Genomic DNA, 16,838 nt, shown 5'->3' with positions numbered 1-16,838 from the left:
TACTTAATGCTGACCATTATGAGAGCGAGACATGCACTGCTGCAGAATTCAGAGTTCTGCTATGTTCCGGCCTCTCAGCCTGGTGAAGTGGGATACCTTAGTGGAGTCTATTTTGATTCTTCTATGGAGGATCCCCTAGTGCAGTCCACTGTTGAGATGCTAGAGAACAGAGACAGGGATACTCGTGCTCTCCGCATGGAGCTTTATGCTACCCGTGCCCGTCTGTGGACGGCTTTGACGCAGCTGGCACCGGTAGTCCAGACAGGGTATGGAGAGATGGAGATGGTGAACCCTGTTAGGACCCATCTTCCGGCCCACGTTGACTGGCCAGCTATAGGAGGAGTCACACCTCTTCGGGGACCCCTCCTAGCACGAGTCAGGGGACCAAGGCCACATCCGTGTCCTTATGGATCCCAGGGATCTCAGGCTAGAGTGTTTCCTGATCCGCAGGTTGAGCTTCCAGATTATGGAGGTAATCTCTATGAGATGTTCTATGCGGATGCCTGAGCTATGAGCGGAAGGATAGTATGGTAGTAGCCGTACGTTCACAGTCCTGCGTGACTTGTGAAGTATGCCGGTGAGGTGAAATGAATTCCGGAGGCCTAGATAAATAATGTATAGGAAGCTTGTAAGCCTGTGATGAGTAGTTTCATAATTTCAGTAGTTTGCTCTTCGGTTAAGGTTGTACTGAACTATGTAAGGGTGTGTATGAACCATGGTGTATATATAGCAGTTGCTTGCTACCATGTTGTTCGCATATTCATTTCCGCATTCCGTGTGTTCAGTACATTCTTAATCCCTAGCTAGTATTGATATGATATTGGTCTAAGCTATGAGTTTGTTTGTCAGGATGGTGTTCACCAGGTTGAACCGCGCCCCTGCTCATGAGCAAGGTGAGGGTAGTCAAGCGTCGCAGGAAGACCTGCCTCACCCGCCTTCTCTGGAGGAAGTGATGCTTGAGGCAGAAAGAAACAAAAGGGAGACCAACCGACCGCTAGAGCGTATTTAGCAGAATACGGCTCGACAGCCTAGGAATGCTGAAGTGTCCCTCAATGACTTTGTGAAGCTGAATACTCCAAAGTTTCATCATTCCGTCGATCCCCTCGACGCTGATGACTGGTTGTGCAGCATCTCACGCAAGATTCGCTCTGTGAATGTGTCTGAGGCCGACAAGGTGACCTTTGCGGCATATTTCCTGGAAGGACCCGCCAATCTGTGGTGGGAGAACTTTGAAGCTATGCATCCCGCTGAACCAGTGGCCACATGGGCAGACTTCAGTGCAGCTTTTCGTCTACACCATATTCCAGAGGGCCTGATGGACAGAAAGAGAGAGGAATTTTGTGCCTTCACTCAGGGCAAGTTGTCTGTGGATGCCTATAGCCGCGAGTTCGGTAATCTCGCCCGCTATGCAACAGAGGAGGTGTCTATTGATGCCAAGAAGCAAGCAAGATTCCGTAAGGGTATGAACCCTGAGCTTCGTCGTGATCTACGCCTCCATGAGTGTGCAAGCTTTCAAGCCCTGGTCAACAAAGCGATGAGTGCCGAGACTGGTCATACTGACTTCGAAGCCACAAGGAAGCACTCCCGTGACTTTGGCTCGTCTTCTGGTTCTGCGTTATCAACCCGCAGGCTGTGGGTTCCAAACAGTTCTCTGCCGCCAAGATACACTCCGAGGCCATCCTACGTGGCGCCTCAGACGAATCAGGCCAACCCTCCAGCAAAAGCTTATGGTGGTCCAGCTAGCAATGCTGCACCACGTGCCAACCAAGTGATATGCTACAAGTGTGGAGAATCAGGGCACTATTCCCGTGATTGTCCTCAGAATGTGGGTGCCAAGCAACCCGGGAAGTCCGTCGGTCAAGCCAAGTCGGGCAAAGCTTACTATGTGAAGCCAACTCCTGCACGTGGCCATGTGAACTATGTGTCAGCAGAAGAAGCTGCAGAGGATCCCGACGTCATGCTGGGTACGCTTCTTGTTAATCATCACCCAGCGTCCGTTCTCTTTGACACTGGGTCTTCTCATTCCTTCATTTCAGAAAGTTATGCACAGTTGCATAACATGTCTTTTTGTGATATGCCAATCCCATTGGTTGTCCAAACCCCTTGTAGTAAATGGCAAACCTCTAGGATCACCTATGACAATGAAATTCTAGTAGATAGGCTAGTTTTTCTAGCCTCATTGATAGCATTGAAATCTTCGGATATTAATATCATCTTGGGCATGGACTGGATGTCAGCTCACTATGCCAAGATTGATAATCATTCTAGGAATGTCCAGCTTACCCATCCCTCGGGTGAGATAGTAAATGTCTCTACTCGAGTTGCCAAACGCCAACTCTATTCCCTAAATGCCAACCCTCTTCCGGAACTTGAAGACATTCCGGTAGTCCGTGACTTCCCGGATGTTTTTCCAGAGGAACTGCCACGAATTCCACCTGACAGAGATGTAGAGTTTGTGATAGATCTTGTTCCGGGAACTGTTCCAATAGCCAGAAGACCTTATAAGATGGCACCCCTGGAGCTAGCCGAACTTAAGAAGCAACTAGATGAGGCCTTGAACAAGGGTTTCATTCGTCCTAGCTCTTCTCCTTGGGCTTGCCCCGTCCTCTTCGTCAAGAAGAAAGACGGAACGGATCGGATGGTTGTAGATTACCGACCAGTTAATCTGGTCACCATAAAGAACAAGTATCCGCTCCCCAGGATCAACGATCTGTACGATCAGCTCGTTGGATCCTCAGTCTTCTCCAAAATGGAGTTGAGGTTGGGATACCATCAAATCAAGATTAAGAATGGGGACATTCCCAAAACGGCTTTTGTTACCCGTTATGGCCATTTAATACCTAAGTCAGGGGGAATAGGTCATCTTGCAGCTATGTAAGCCTTATTATGTCATTTAGGAGAGAACTTAGCTAATTGTAGGTCATCTTTTATTAAATAGGTCATTTTGGAGCTAACTAAGCTAATTATGTCATTTCGTAGGACAATTAGCCAATTTAGCATTTCTTGGATGAGTCTGAGCTACGTAGAAGAAGAGAAAGAGAAGAAGAAGTAAAAGAAGGAGGAGGAGGAGGAGGAGAAGGAGAAGGAAGAGGAGAAGAAGAAGAAAAGAAGAAGGAGAAGGGGAAGGAGGAAGAAGCAGGAAGAAGAAGGAGAAGGAGGAGCTCCTTCTCCTTCTTCTCCTTCTTCTTATCCTCCTCCTTCTCCTTCTTCTCTTCTTCTTCTTCTTCTTCCTCCTTCCTTTCATTTTTCCTCTTTCTTCTCCTCTTGCCCCCTTCTTTGGGCTAAATTGGCTAAGAATTCCTTTTTGGAGCTAATTATGTCATTTTGAGGATAATTAGCTAAGTATAGGTCATGTTTTGTTAAATAGACCATTGATGAGCTAACTAAGCTAATTATGTCATTTAGGTGGAACCCTTGCTAACTATAGGTCGTTTCGGAGCTAACTTGGGTAAAATAGGTCATTCCGGAGCAAACTATGCTTATTAAGCCATTTTGGATATAGCTAGGCTAATTATAGGCCATTTCATACCTAAGTTAGGGGGAATAGATCAACTTGCAGCTACGTAAGCCTTATTATGTCATTTAGGAGAGAACTTAGCTAACTGTAGGTCAGTTTTTTATTAAATAGGTCATTTTGGAGCTAACTAAGCTAATTATGTCATTTCGTAGGATAATTAGCCAATTTAGCCTTTCTTGGATGAGTCTAAGCTACGTAGAAGAAGAGAAAGAGAAGAAGAAGTAAAAGAAGGAGGAGGAGGAGAAGGAGAAGGAAGAGGAGAAGAAGAAGAAAAGCAGAAGGAGAAGGAGAAAGAGAAAGAAGGAGGAAGAAGAAGGAGAAGGAGGAGCTCCTTCTCCTTCTCCTCCTCCTTCTTCTGCTTCTCCTTATCCTCCTCCTTCTCCTTCTTCTTCTTCTCTTCTTCTTATTATTCTTCCTTCCTTTCATTTTTCCTCTTTCTTCTCCTCTTGTCCCCTTCTTAGGGCTAAATTGGCTAAGAATGCCTTTTTGGAGCTAATTATGAAATTTCAAGGATAATTAGCTAAGTATAGGTCATGTTTTATTAAATAGACCATTTAGGAGCTAACTAAGCTAATTATGTCATCTAGGTGGAACCCTAGCTAACTATAGGTCACTCCGGAGCTAACTTGGGTAAAATAGGTCATTCCGGAGCAAACTATGCTTATTAAGCCATTTTGGATCTAGCTAGGCTAATTATAGGCCATTTAATACCTAAGTTAGGGGGAATAGGTCATCTTGCAGCTACGTAAGCCTTATTATGTCATTTAGGAGAGAACTTAGCTAACTATAGGTTATTTTTTATTAAATATGTCATTTTGGAGCTAACTAAGCTAATTATGTCACTTCGTAGGATAATTAGCCAATTTAGGCTTTCTTGGATGAGTCTATGCTACGTAGAAGAAGAGAAAGAGAAGAAAAAGTAAAAGAAGGAGAAGGAGAAGGAGGAAGAAGGAGGAAGAATAAGGAGAAGGAGGAGCTCCTTCTCCTTCTTCCTCTTTTCTTCTTCTTCTTCTTCCTTCCTTTCATTTTTCCTCTTTCTTCTCCTCTTGTCCCCTTCTTCGGGCTAAATTGGCTAAGAATGCCTTATTGGACTTAATTATGTCATTTCAAGGATAATTAGCTACGTATAGGTCATGTTCTATTCAATAGACCGTTTAGGAGCTAACTAAGCTAATTATGTCATCTAGGTGGAACCCTAGCTAACTATAGGTCACTCCGGAGCTAACTTGGGTAAAATAGGTCATTCCGGAGCAAACTATGGTTATTAAGCCATTTTGGATCTAGCTAGGCTAATTATAGGCCATTTAATACCTAAGTTAGGGGGAATAGGTCATCTTGCAGCTACGTAAGCCTTATTATGTCATTTAGGAGAGAACTTAGCTAACTGTAGGTCATTTTTTATTAAATAGGTCATTTTGGAGCTAACTAAGCTAATTATGTCATTTCGTAGGACAATTAGCCAATTTAGCATTTCTTGGATGAGTCTGAGCTACGTAGAAGAAGAGAAAGAGAAGAAGAAGTAAAAGAAGGAGGAGGAGGAGGAGAAGGAGAAGGAAGAGGAGAAGAAGAAGAAAAGAAGAAGGAGAAGGGGAAGGAGGAAGAAGCAGGAAGAAGAAGGAGAAGGAGGAGCTCCTTCTCCTTCTCGTCCTCCTTCTTCTGCTTCTCCTTATCCTCCTCCTTCTCCTTCTTCTTCTTCTCTTCTTCTTCTTATTCTTCCTTCCTTTCATTTTTCCTCTTTCTTCTCCTCTTGTCCCCTTCTTAGGGCTAAATTGGCTAAGAATGCCTTTTTGGAGCTAATTATGAAATTTCAAGGATAATTAGCTAAGTATAGGTCATGTTTTATTAAATTGACCATTTAGGAGCTAACTAAGCTAATTATGTCATCTAGGTGGAACCCTAGCTAACTATAGGTCACTCCGGAGCTAACTTGGGTAAAATAGGTCATTCCCGAGCAAACTATGCTTATTAAGCCATTTTGGATCTAGCTAGGCTAATTATAGGCCATTTAATACCTAAGTTAGGGGGAATAGGTCATCTTGCAGCTACGTAAGCCTTATTATGTCATTTAGGAGAGAACTTAGCTAACTATAGGTCAATTTTTATTAAATATGTCATTTTGGAGCTAACTAAGCTAATTATGTCACTTCGTAGGATAATTAGCCAATTTATGCTTTCTTGGATGAGTCTATGCTACGTACAAGAAGAGAAAGAGAAGAAAAAGTAAAAGAAGGAGGAGGAGGAGGAGGAGAAGGAGAAGGAAGAGGAGAAGAAGAAGAAAAGAAGAAGGAGAAGGAGAAGGAGGAAGAAGGAGGAAGGAGAAGGAGGAGCTCCTTCTCCTTCTTCTGCTTCTCTTTATCCTCCTCCTTCTGCTTCTTCTTCTTCTCTTCTTCTTCTTCTTCTTCCTTCCTTTTCATTTTTCCTCTTTCTTCTCCTCTTGCCCCTTCTTTGGGCTAAATTGGCTAAGAATGCCTTTTTGGAGCTAATTATGTCATTTTGAGGATAATTAGCTAAGTATAGGCCATGTTTTATTAAATAGACCATTTAGGAGCTAACTAAGCTAATTATGTCATCTAGGTGGAACCCTAGCTAACTATAGGTAGTTTCGGAGCTAACTTGGGTAAAATAGGTCATTCCGGAGCAAGCTATGCTTATTAAGCTATTTTGGATTTAGCTAGGCTAATTATAGGCCATTTAATACCTAAGTTAGGGGGAATAGGTCATCTTGCAGCTACGTAACCCTTATTATGTCATTTAGGAGAGAACTTAGCTAACTGTAGGTCATTTTTTGTTAAATAGGTCATTCTGTAGCTAACTAAGCTAATTATGTCATTTCGTAGGACAATTAGCCAATTTATCCTTTCTTGGATGATTCTAAGCTACGTAGAAGAATAGAAAGAGAAGAAGAAGTAAAAGAAGAAGGAGGAGGAGGAGGAGGAGGAGAAGGAGAAGGAAGAGGAGGAGAAGAAGAAAATAAGAAGGAGAAGGAGAAGGAGGAAGAAGGAGGAAGAATAAGGAGAAGGAGGAGCTCCTTCTCCTTCTTCCTCTTTTCTTCTTCTTCTTCTTCCTTCGTTTCATTTTTCCTCTTTCTTCTCCTCTTGTCCCCTTCTTCGGGCTAAATTGGCTAAGAATGCCTTATTGGACTTAATTATGTCATTTCAAGGATAATTAGCTACGTATAGGTCATGTTCTATTAAATAGACCGTTCAGGAGCTAACTAAGCTAATTATGTCATCTAGGTGGAACCCTAGCTAACTATACGTCGTTTCGGAGCTAACTTGGGTAAAATAGGTCATTCCGGAGGAAACTATGGTTATTAAGCCATTTTGGATCTAGCTAGGCTAATTATAGGCCATTTAATACCTAAGTTAGGGGGAATAGGTCATCTTGCAGCTACGTAAGCCTTATTATGTCATTTAGGAGAGAACTTAGCTAACTGTAGGTCATTTTTTATTAAATAGGTCATTTTGGAGCTAACTAAGCTAATTATGTCATTTCGTAGGACAATTAGCCAATTTAGCATTTCTTGGATGAGTCTGAGCTACGTAGAAGAAGAGAAAGAGAAGAAGAAGTAAAAGAAGGAGGAGGAGGAGGAGAAGGAGAAGGAAGAGGAGAAGAAGAAGAAAAGAAGAAGGAGAAGGGGAAGGAGGAAGAAGCAGGAAGAAGAAGGAGAAGGAGGAGCTCCTTCTCCTTCTCCTCCTCCTTCTTCTGCTTCTCCTTATCCTCCTCCTTCTCCTTCTTCTTCTTCTCTTCTTCTTCTTATTCTTCCTTCCTTTCATTTTTCCTCTTTCTTCTCCTCTTGTCCCCTTCTTAGGGCTAAATTGGCTAAGAATGCCTTTTTGGAGCTAATTATGAAATTTCAAGGATAATTAGCTAAGTATAGGTCATGTTTTATTAAATAGACCATTTAGGAGCTAACTAAGCTAATTATGTCATCTAGGTGGAACCCTAGCTAACTATAGGTCACTCCGGAGCTAACTTGGGTAAAATAGGTCATTCCGGAGCAAACTATGCTTATTAAGCCATTTTCTATCTAGCTAGGCTAATTATAGGCCATTTAATACCTAAGTTAGGGGGAATAGGTCATCTTGCAGCTACGTAAGCCTTATTATGTCATTTAGGAGAGAACTTAGCTAACTATAGGTCATTTTTTATTAAATATGTCATTTTGGAGCTAACTAAGCTAATTATGTCACTTCGTAGGATAATTAGCCAATTTAGGCTTTCTTGGATGAGTCTAAGCTACGTAGAAGCAGAGAAAGAGAAGAAGAAGTAAAAGAAGGAGGAGGAGGAGGAGAAGGAGAAGGAAGAGGAGAAGAAGAAGAAAAGAAGACGGAGAAGAAGGAGGAAGAAGGAGGAAGAAGAAGGAGAAGGAGAAGGAGGAGCTCCTTCTCCTTCTTCTCCTCCTCCTTCTCCTTCTTCTTATCCTCCTCCCTCTCCTTCTTCTTCTCCTCTTCTTATTCTTCCTTCCTTTCATTTTTCCTCTTTCTTCTCCTCTTTTCCCCTTCTTCGGGATAAATTGGCTTAGAATGCCTTTTTGGAGCTAATTATGTCATTTCGAGGATAATTAGCTAAGTATAGGTCATGTTTTATTAAATAGACCAATTAGGAGCTAACTAAGCTAATTATGTCATCTAGGTGGAACCCTAGCTAACTATAGGTTGTTTCGGAGCTAACTTGGGTAAAACAGGTCATTCCGGAGCAAACTATGCTTATTAAGCCATTTTGGATCTAGCTAGGCTAATTATAGGCCATTTAATACCTAAGTTAGGGGGAATAGGTCATCTTGCAGCTATGTAAGCCTTATTATGTCATTTAGGAGAGAACTTAGCTAACTGTATGTCATTTTTTATTAAATCGGTCATTTTGGAGCTAACTAAGCTACTTATGTCAGTTCGTAGGATAATTAGCCAATTTAGCCTTTCTTGGACGAGTCTGAGCTACTTAGAAGAAGAGAAAGAGAAGAAGAAGTAAAAGAAGGAGGAGGAGGACGAGGAGGAGGAGAAGGAGAAGGAAGAGGAGAAGAAGAAGAAAAGAAGGAGGAGAAGGAGAAGGAGAAGGAGGAAGAAGGAGGAAGAACAAGGAGAAGGAGAAGGAGGAGCTCCTTCTCCTTCTGCTCCTTCTTCTCCTTCTTCTTATCCTCCTCCCTCTCCTTCTTCTTCTTCTTCTCCTCTTCTTCTTCTTCCTTCCTTTCATTTTTCCTCTTTCTTCTCCTCTTGTCCCCTTTTTCGGGCTAAATTGGCTTAGAATGCCCTTTTGGAGCTAATTATGTCATTTCGAGGATAATTAGCTAAGTATAGGTCATGTTTTATTAAATAGACCAATTAGGAGCTAACTAAGCTAATTATGTCATCTAGGTGGAACCCTAGCTAACTATACGTCGTTTCGGAGCTAACTTGGGTAAAATAGGTCATTCCGGAGCAAACTATGCTCATTAAGCCATTTTGGATCTAGCTAGGCTAATTATAGGCCATTTAATACCTAAGTTAGGGGGAATAGGTCATCTTGCAGCTACGTAAGCCTTATTATGTCATTTAGGAGAGAACTTAGCTAACTATAGGTCATTTTTTATTAAATATGTCATTTTGGAGCTAACTAAGCTAATTATGTCACTTCGTAGGATAATTAGCCAATTTAGGCTTTCTTGGATGAGTCTAAGCTACGTAGAAGCAGAGAAAGAGAAGAAGAAGTAAAAGAAGGAGGAGGAGGAGGAGGAGGAGGAGAAGGAGAAGGAAGAGGAGAAGAAGAAGAAAAGAAGAAGGAGAAGCAGAAGGAGGAAGGAGGAAGAATAAGGAGAAGGAGGAGCTCCTTCTCCTTCTTCTCCTCCTTCTTCTCCTTCTCCTTATCCTCCTCCTTCTCCTTCTTCTTCTTCTCTTCTTCTTCTTCTTCTTCCTTCCTTTCATTTTTCCTCTTTCTTCTCCTCTTGTCCCCTTCTTAGGGCTAAATTGGCTAAGAATGCCTTTTTGGACCTAATTATGTCATTTCAAGGATAATTAGCTAAGTATAGGTCATGTTTTATTAAATAGACCAATTAGGAGCTAACTAAGATAATTATGTCATCTAGGTGGAACCCTAGCTAACTATAGGTCGTTTCGGAGCTAACTTGGGTAAAATAGGTCATTCCGGAGCAAACTATGCTTATTAAGCCATTTTGGATATAGCTAGGCTAATTATAGGCCATTTAATACTTAAGTTAGGGGGAATAGGTCATCTTGCAGCTACGTAAGCCTTATTATGTCATTTAGGAGAGGACTTAGCTAACTGTAGGTCATTTTTTATTAAATAGGTCATTTTGGAGCTAACTAAGCTAATTATGTCATTTGGTAGGATAATTAGCCAATTTAGCCTTTCTTGGATGAGTCTAAGCTACGTAGAAGCAGAGAAAGAGAAGAAGAAGTAAAAGAAGGAGGAGGAGGAGGAGAAGGAGAAGGAAGAGGAGAAGAAGAAGAAAAGAAGACGGAGAAGGAGAAGGAGGAAGAAGGAGGAAGAAGAAGGAGAAGGAGAAGGAGGAGCTCCTTCTCCTTCTTCTCCTCCTCCTTGTCCTTCTTCTTATCCTCCTCCCTCTCCTTCTTCTTCTCCTCTTCTTATTCTTCCTTCCTTTCATTTTTCCTCTTTCTTCTCCTCTTTTCCCCTTCTTCGGGCTAAATTGGCTTAGAATGCCTTTTTGGAGCTAATTATGTCATTTCGAGGATAATTAGCTAAGTATAGGTCATGTTTTATTAAATAGACCAATTAGGAGCTAACTAAGCTAATTATGTCATCTAGGTGGAACCCTAGCTAACTATACGTCGTTTCGGAGCTAACTTGGGTAAAATAGGTCATTCCGGAGCAAACTATGCTCATTAAGCCATTTTGGATCTAGCTAGGCTAATTATAGGCCATTTAATACCTAAGTTAGGGGGAATAGGTCATCTTGCAGCTACGTAAGCCTTATTATGTCATTTAGGAGAGAACTTAGCTAACTGTAGGTAATTTTTAATTAAATAGGTCATTTTGGAGCTAACTAAGCTAATTATGTCATTTCGTAGGATAATTAGCCAATTTAGCCTTTCTTGGATGAGTCTAAGCTACGTAGAAGAAGAGAAAGAGAAGAAGAAGTAAAAGAAGGAGGAGGAGCAGGAGGAGGAGGAGAAGGAGAAGGAAGAGGAGAAGAACAAGAAACGAAGAAGGAGATGGAGAAGGAGGAAGAAGGAGGAAGAAGAAGGAGAAGGAGAAGGAGGAGTTGCTTCTCCTTCTTCTCCTTCTTCTTATCCTCCTCCTTCTCCTTCTTCTTCTTCTCCTCTTCTTCTTCCTTCCTTCCTTTCATTTTCCTCTTTCTTCTCCTCTTGTCCCCTTCTTCGGGCTAAATTGGCTTAGCATGCCTTTTTGGAGCTAATTATGTCATTTCGAGGATAATTAGCTAAGTATAGGTCATGTTTTATTAAATAGACCAATTAGGAGCTAACTAAGATAATCATGTCATCTAGGTGGAACCCTAGCTAACTATAGGTCGTTTTAGGAGCTAACTTGGGTAAAATAGGTCATTCCGGAGCAAACTATGCTTATTAAGCCATTTTGGATCTAGCTAGGCTAATTATAGGCCATTTAATACCTAAGTTAGGGGGAATAGGTCATCTTGCAGCTACGTAAGCCTTATTATGTCATTTAGGAGAGAACTTAGCTAACTGTAGGTCATTTTTTATTAAATAGGTCATTTTGGAGCTAACTAAGTTACTTATAACATTTCGTAGGATAATTAGCCAATTTAGCCTTTCTTGGATGAGTCTAAGCTACGTAGAAGAAGAGAAAGAGAAGAAGAAGTAAAAGAAGGAGGAGGAGGAGGAGGAGGAGGAGGAGAAGGAGAAGGAAGAGGAGAAGAAGAAGAAAAGAAGAAGGAGAAGGAGAAGGAGGAAGAAGGAGGAAGAAGAAGGAGAAGGAGAAGGAGGAGCTCCTTCTCCTTCTTCTCCTCCTCCTTCTCCTTCTTCTTATCCTCCTCCCTCTCCTTCTTCCTCCCCTCTTCTTATTCTTCCTTCCTTTCATTTTTCCTCTTTCTTCTCCTCTTTTCCCCTTCTTCGGGCTAAATTGGCTTAGAATGCCTTTTTGGAGCTAATTATGTCATTTCGAGGATAATTAGCTAAGTATAGGTCATGTTTTATTAAATAGACCAATTAGGAGCTAACTAAGCTAATTATGTCATCTAGGTGGAACCCTAGCTAACTATAGGTTGTTTCGGAGCTAACTTCGGTAAAACGGGTCATTCCGGAGCAAACTATGCTTATTAAGCCATTTTGGATCTAGCTAGGCTAATTATAGGCCATTTAATACCTAACTTAGGGGGAATAGGTCATCTTGGAGCTACGTAAGCCTTATTATGTCATTTCGGAGAGAACTTAGCTAACTGTAGGTCATTTTTTATTAAATAGGTCATTTTGGAGCTAACTAAGCTAGTTATAACATTTCGTAGGATAATTAGCCAATTTAGCCTTTCTTGGATGAGTCTAAGCTACGTAGAAGAAGAGAAAGAGAAGAAGAAGTAAAAGAAGAAGGAGGAGGAGGAGGAGGATGAGGAGGAGAAGGAGAAGGAAGAGGAGAAGAAGAAGAAAAGAAGAAGGAGAAGGAGAAGGAGGAAGAAGGAGGAAGAAGAAGGAGAAGGAGAAGGAGGAGCTCCTTCTCCTTCTTCTGCTCCTTCTTCTCCTTCTTCTTGTCCTCCTCCCTCTCCGTCTTCTTCTTCTCCTCTTCTTCTTCTTCCTTCCTTTCATTTTTCCTCTTTCTTCTCCTCTTTTCCCCTTCTTCGGGCTAAATTGGCTTAGAATGCCTTTTTGGAGCTAATTATGTCATTTCGAGGATAATTAGCTAAGTATAGGTCATGTTTTATTAAATTGACCATTTAGGAGCTAACTAAGCTAATTATGTCATCTAGGTGGAACCCTAGCTAACTATAGGTTGTTTCGGAACTAACTTCGGTAAAACGGGTCATTCCGGAGCAAACTATGCTTATTAAGCCATTTTGGATCTAGCTAGGCTAATTATAGGCCATTTAATACCTAAGTTAGGGGGAATAGGTCATCTTGGAGCTACGTAAGCCTTATTATGTCATTTCGGAGAGAACTTAGCTAACTGTAGGTCATTTTTTATTAAATAGGTCATTTTGGAGCTAACTAAGCTACTTATGTTAGTTCGTAGGATAATTAGCCAATTTAGCCTTTCTTGGACGAGTCTGAGCTACTTAGAAGAAGAGAAAGATAAGAAGAAGTAAAAGAAGGAGGAGGAGGAGGAGGAGGAGGAGAAGGAGAAGGAAGAGGAGAAGAAGAAGAAAAGAAGAAGGAGAAGGAGAAGGAGGAAGAAGGAGGAAGAAGAAGGAGAAGGAGAATGAGGAGCTCCTTCTCCTTCTGCTCCTTCTTCTCCTTCTTCTTATCCTCCTCCCTCTCCGTCTTCTTCTTCTCCTCTTCTTCTTCTTCCTTCCTTTCATTTTTCCGTCTTTCTTCTCCTCTTGTCCCCTTTTTCGGGCTAAATTGGCTTAGAATGCCCTTTTGGAGCTAATTATGTCATTCCGAGGATAATTAGCTAAGTATAGGTCATGTTTTATTAAATAGACCAATTAGGAGCTAACTAAGCTAATTATGTCATCTAGGTGGAACCCTAGCTAACTATACGTCGTTTCGGAGCTAACTTGGGTAAAATAGGTCATTCCGGAGCAAACTATGCTCATTAAGCCATTTTGGATCTAGCTAGGCTAATTATAGGCCATTTAATACCTAAGTTAGGGGGAATAGGTCATCTTGCAGCTACGTAAGCCTTATTATGTCATTTAGGAGAGAACTTAGCTAACTGTAGGTCATTTTTTATTAAATAGGTCATTTTGGAGCTAACTAAGCTAATTATGTCATTTCGTAGGATAATTAGCCAATTTAGCATTTCTTGGATGAGTCTAAGCTACGTAGAAGAAGAGAAAGAGAAGAAGAAGTAAAAGAAGGAGGAGGAGGAGGAGGAGAAGGAGAAGGAAGAGGAGAAGAACAAGAAAAGAAGAAGGAGATGGAGAAGGAGGAAGAAGGAGGAAGAAGAAGGAGAAGGAGAAGGAGGAGTTGCTTCTCCTTCTTCATATCCTCCTCCCTCTCCTTCTTCTTCTTCTCCTCTTCTTCTTCCTTCCTTCCTTTCATTTTCCTCTTTCTTCTCCTCTTGTCCCCTTCTTCGGGCTAAATTGGCTTAGAATGCCTTTTTGGAGCTAATTATGTCATTTCGAGGATAATTAGCTAAGTATAGGTCATGTTTTATTAAATAGACCAATTAGGAGCTAACTAAGATAATTATGTCATCTAGGTGGAACCCTAGCTAACTATAGGTCGTTTTAGGAGCTAACTTGGGTAAAATACGTCATTCCGGAGCAAACTATGCTTATTAAGCCATTTTGGATCTAGCTAGGCTAATTATAGGCCATTTAATACCTAAGTTAGGGGGAATAGGTCATCTTGCAGCTACGTAAGCCTTATTATGTCATTTAGGAGAGAACTTAGCTAACTGTAGGTCATTTTTTATTAAATAGGTCATTTTGGAGCTAACTAAGCTAATTATGTCATTTCGTAGGATAATTAGCCAATTTAGCCTTTCTTGGATGAGTCTAAGCTACGTAGAAGAAGAGAAAGAGAAGAAGAAGTAAAAGAAGGAGGAGGAGCAGGAGGAGGAGGAGAAGGAGAAGGAAGAGGAGAAGAACAAGAAACGAAGAAGGAGATGGAGAAGGAGGAAGAAGGAGGAAGAAGAAGGAGAAGGAGAAGGAGGAGTTGCTTCTCCTTCTTCTCCTTCTTCTTATCCTCCTCCTTCTCCTTCTTCTTCTTCTCCTCTTCTTCTTCCTTCCTTCCTTTCATTTTCCTCTTTCTTCTCCTCTTGTCCCCTTCTTCGGGCTAAATTGGCTTAGCATGCCTTTTTGGAGCTAATTATGTCATTTCGAGGATAATTAGCTAAGTATAGGTCATGTTTTATTAAATAGACCAATTAGGAGCTAACTAAGATAATCATGTCATCTAGGTGGAACCCTAGCTAACTATAGGTCGTTTTAGGAGCTAACTTGGGTAAAATAGGTCATTCCGGAGCAAACTATGCTTATTAAGCCATTTTGGATCTAGCTAGGCTAATTATAGGCCATTTAATACCTAAGTTAGGGGGAATAGGTCATCTTGCAGCTACGTAAGCCTTATTATGTCATTTAGGAGAGAACTTAGCTAACTGTAGGTCATTTTTTATTAAATAGGTCATTTTGGAGCTAACTAAGTTACTTATAACATTTCGTAGGATAATTAGCCAATTTAGCCTTTCTTGGATGAGTCTAAGCTACGTAGAAGAAGAGAAAGAGAAGACGAAGTAAAAGAAGGAGGAGGAGGAGGAGGAGGAGGAGGAGGAGAAGGAGAAGGAAGAGGAGAAGAAGAAGAAAAGAAGAAGGAGAAGGAGAAGGAGGAAGAAGGAGGAAGAAGCTCCTTCTCCTTCTCCTTCTTCTTCCTCCTTCTTCCTCCTTCTCCTTCTTCTTATCCTCCTCCCTCTCCTTCTTCCTCCCCTCTTCTTATTGTTCCTTCCTTTCATTTTTCCTCTTTCTTCTCCTCTTTTCCCCTTCTTCGGGCTAAATTGGCTTAGAATGCCTTTTTGGAGCTAATTATGTCATTTCGAGGATAATTAGCTAAGTATAGGTCATGTTTTATTAAATAGACCAATTAGGAGCTAACTAAGCTAATTATGTCATCTAGGTGGAACCCTAGCTAACTATAGGTTGTTTCGGAGCTAACTTCGGTAAAACGGGTCATTCCGGAGCAAACTATGCTTATTAAGCCATTTTGGATCTAGCTAGGCTAATTATAGGCCATTTAATACCTAACTTAGGGGGAATAGGTCATCTTGGAGCTACGTAAGCCTTATTATGTCATTTCGGAGAGAACTTAGCTAACTTTAGGTCATTTTTTATTAAATAGGTCATTTTGGAGCTAACTAAGCTACTTATGTTAGTTCATAGGATAATTAGCCAATTAAGCCTTTCTTGGACGAGTCTAAGCTACTTAGAAGAAGAGAAAGATAAGAAGAAGTAAAAGAAGAAGGAGGAGGAGGAGGAGGAGGAGGAGAAGGAGAAGGAAGAGGAGAAGAAGAAGAAAAGAAGAAGGAGAAGGAGAAGGAGGAAGAAGAAGGAGAAGGAGAATGAGGAGCTCCTTCTCCTTCTGCTCCTTCTTCTCCTTCTTCTTATCCTCCTCCCTCTCCGTCTTCTTCTTCTCCTCTTCTTCTTCTTCCTTCCTTTCATTTTTCCGTCTTTCTTCTCCTCTTGTCCCCTTTTTCGGGCTAAATTTGCTTAGAATGCCCTTTTGGAGCTAATTATGTCATTCCGAGGATAATTAGCTAAGTATAGGTCATGGTTTATTAAATAGACCAATTAGGAGCTAACTAAGCTAATTATGTCATCTAGGTGGAACCCTAGCTAACTATACGTCGTTTCGGAGCTAACTTGGGTAAAATAGGTCATTCCGGAGCAAACTATGCTCATTAAGCCATTTTGGATCTAGCTAGGCTAATTATAGGCCATTTAATACCTAAGTTAGGGGGAATAGGTCATCTTGCAGCTACGTAAGCCTTATTATGTCATTTAGGAGAGAACTTAGCTAACTGTAGGTCATTTTTTATTAAATAGGTCATTTTGGAGCTAACTAAGCTAATTATGTCATTTCGTAGGATAATTAGCCAATTTAGCATTTCTTGGATGAGTCTAAGCTACGTAGAAGAAGAGAAAGAGAAGAAGAAGTAAAAGAAGGAGGAGGAGGAGGAGGAGAAGGAGAAGGAAGAGGAGAAGAACAAGAAAAGAAGAAGGAGATGGAGAAGGAGGAAGAAGGAGGAAGAAGGAGGAAGAAGAAGGAGAAGGAGAAGGAGGAGTTGTTTCTCCTTCTTCTTATCCTCCTCCCTCTCCTTCTTCTTCTTCTCCTCTTCTTCTTCCTTCCTTCCTTTTATTTTCCTCTTTCTTCTCCTCTTGTCCCCTTCTTCGGGCTAAATTGGCTTAGAATGCCTTTTTGGAGCTAATTATGTCATTTCGAGGATAATTAGCTAAGTATAGGTCATGTTTTATTAAATAGACCAATTAGGAGCTAACTAAGCTAATTATGTCATTTAGGTGGAACCCTAGCTAACTATACGTTGTTTTGGAGCTAACTTGGTTAAAATAGGTCGTTCCGGAGGAAACTATGCTTATGAATCCATTTTGGATCTAGCTAGGCTAATTATAGGCCATTTAAAACCTAAGTTAGGGGGAATAGGTCATCTTGAAGCTACGTAAGCCTTATTATGTCATTTAGGAGAGAACTTAGCTAACTGTAGGTCATTTTTTATT

This window comes from Hordeum vulgare, chromosome 6H (genome assembly GCF_904849725.1).
Source record: "Hordeum vulgare subsp. vulgare chromosome 6H, MorexV3_pseudomolecules_assembly, whole genome shotgun sequence".
In the NCBI taxonomy this organism is placed as follows: Eukaryota; Viridiplantae; Streptophyta; class Magnoliopsida; order Poales; family Poaceae; genus Hordeum; species Hordeum vulgare.
Note: the sequence above shows the minus strand (reverse complement) of the source record.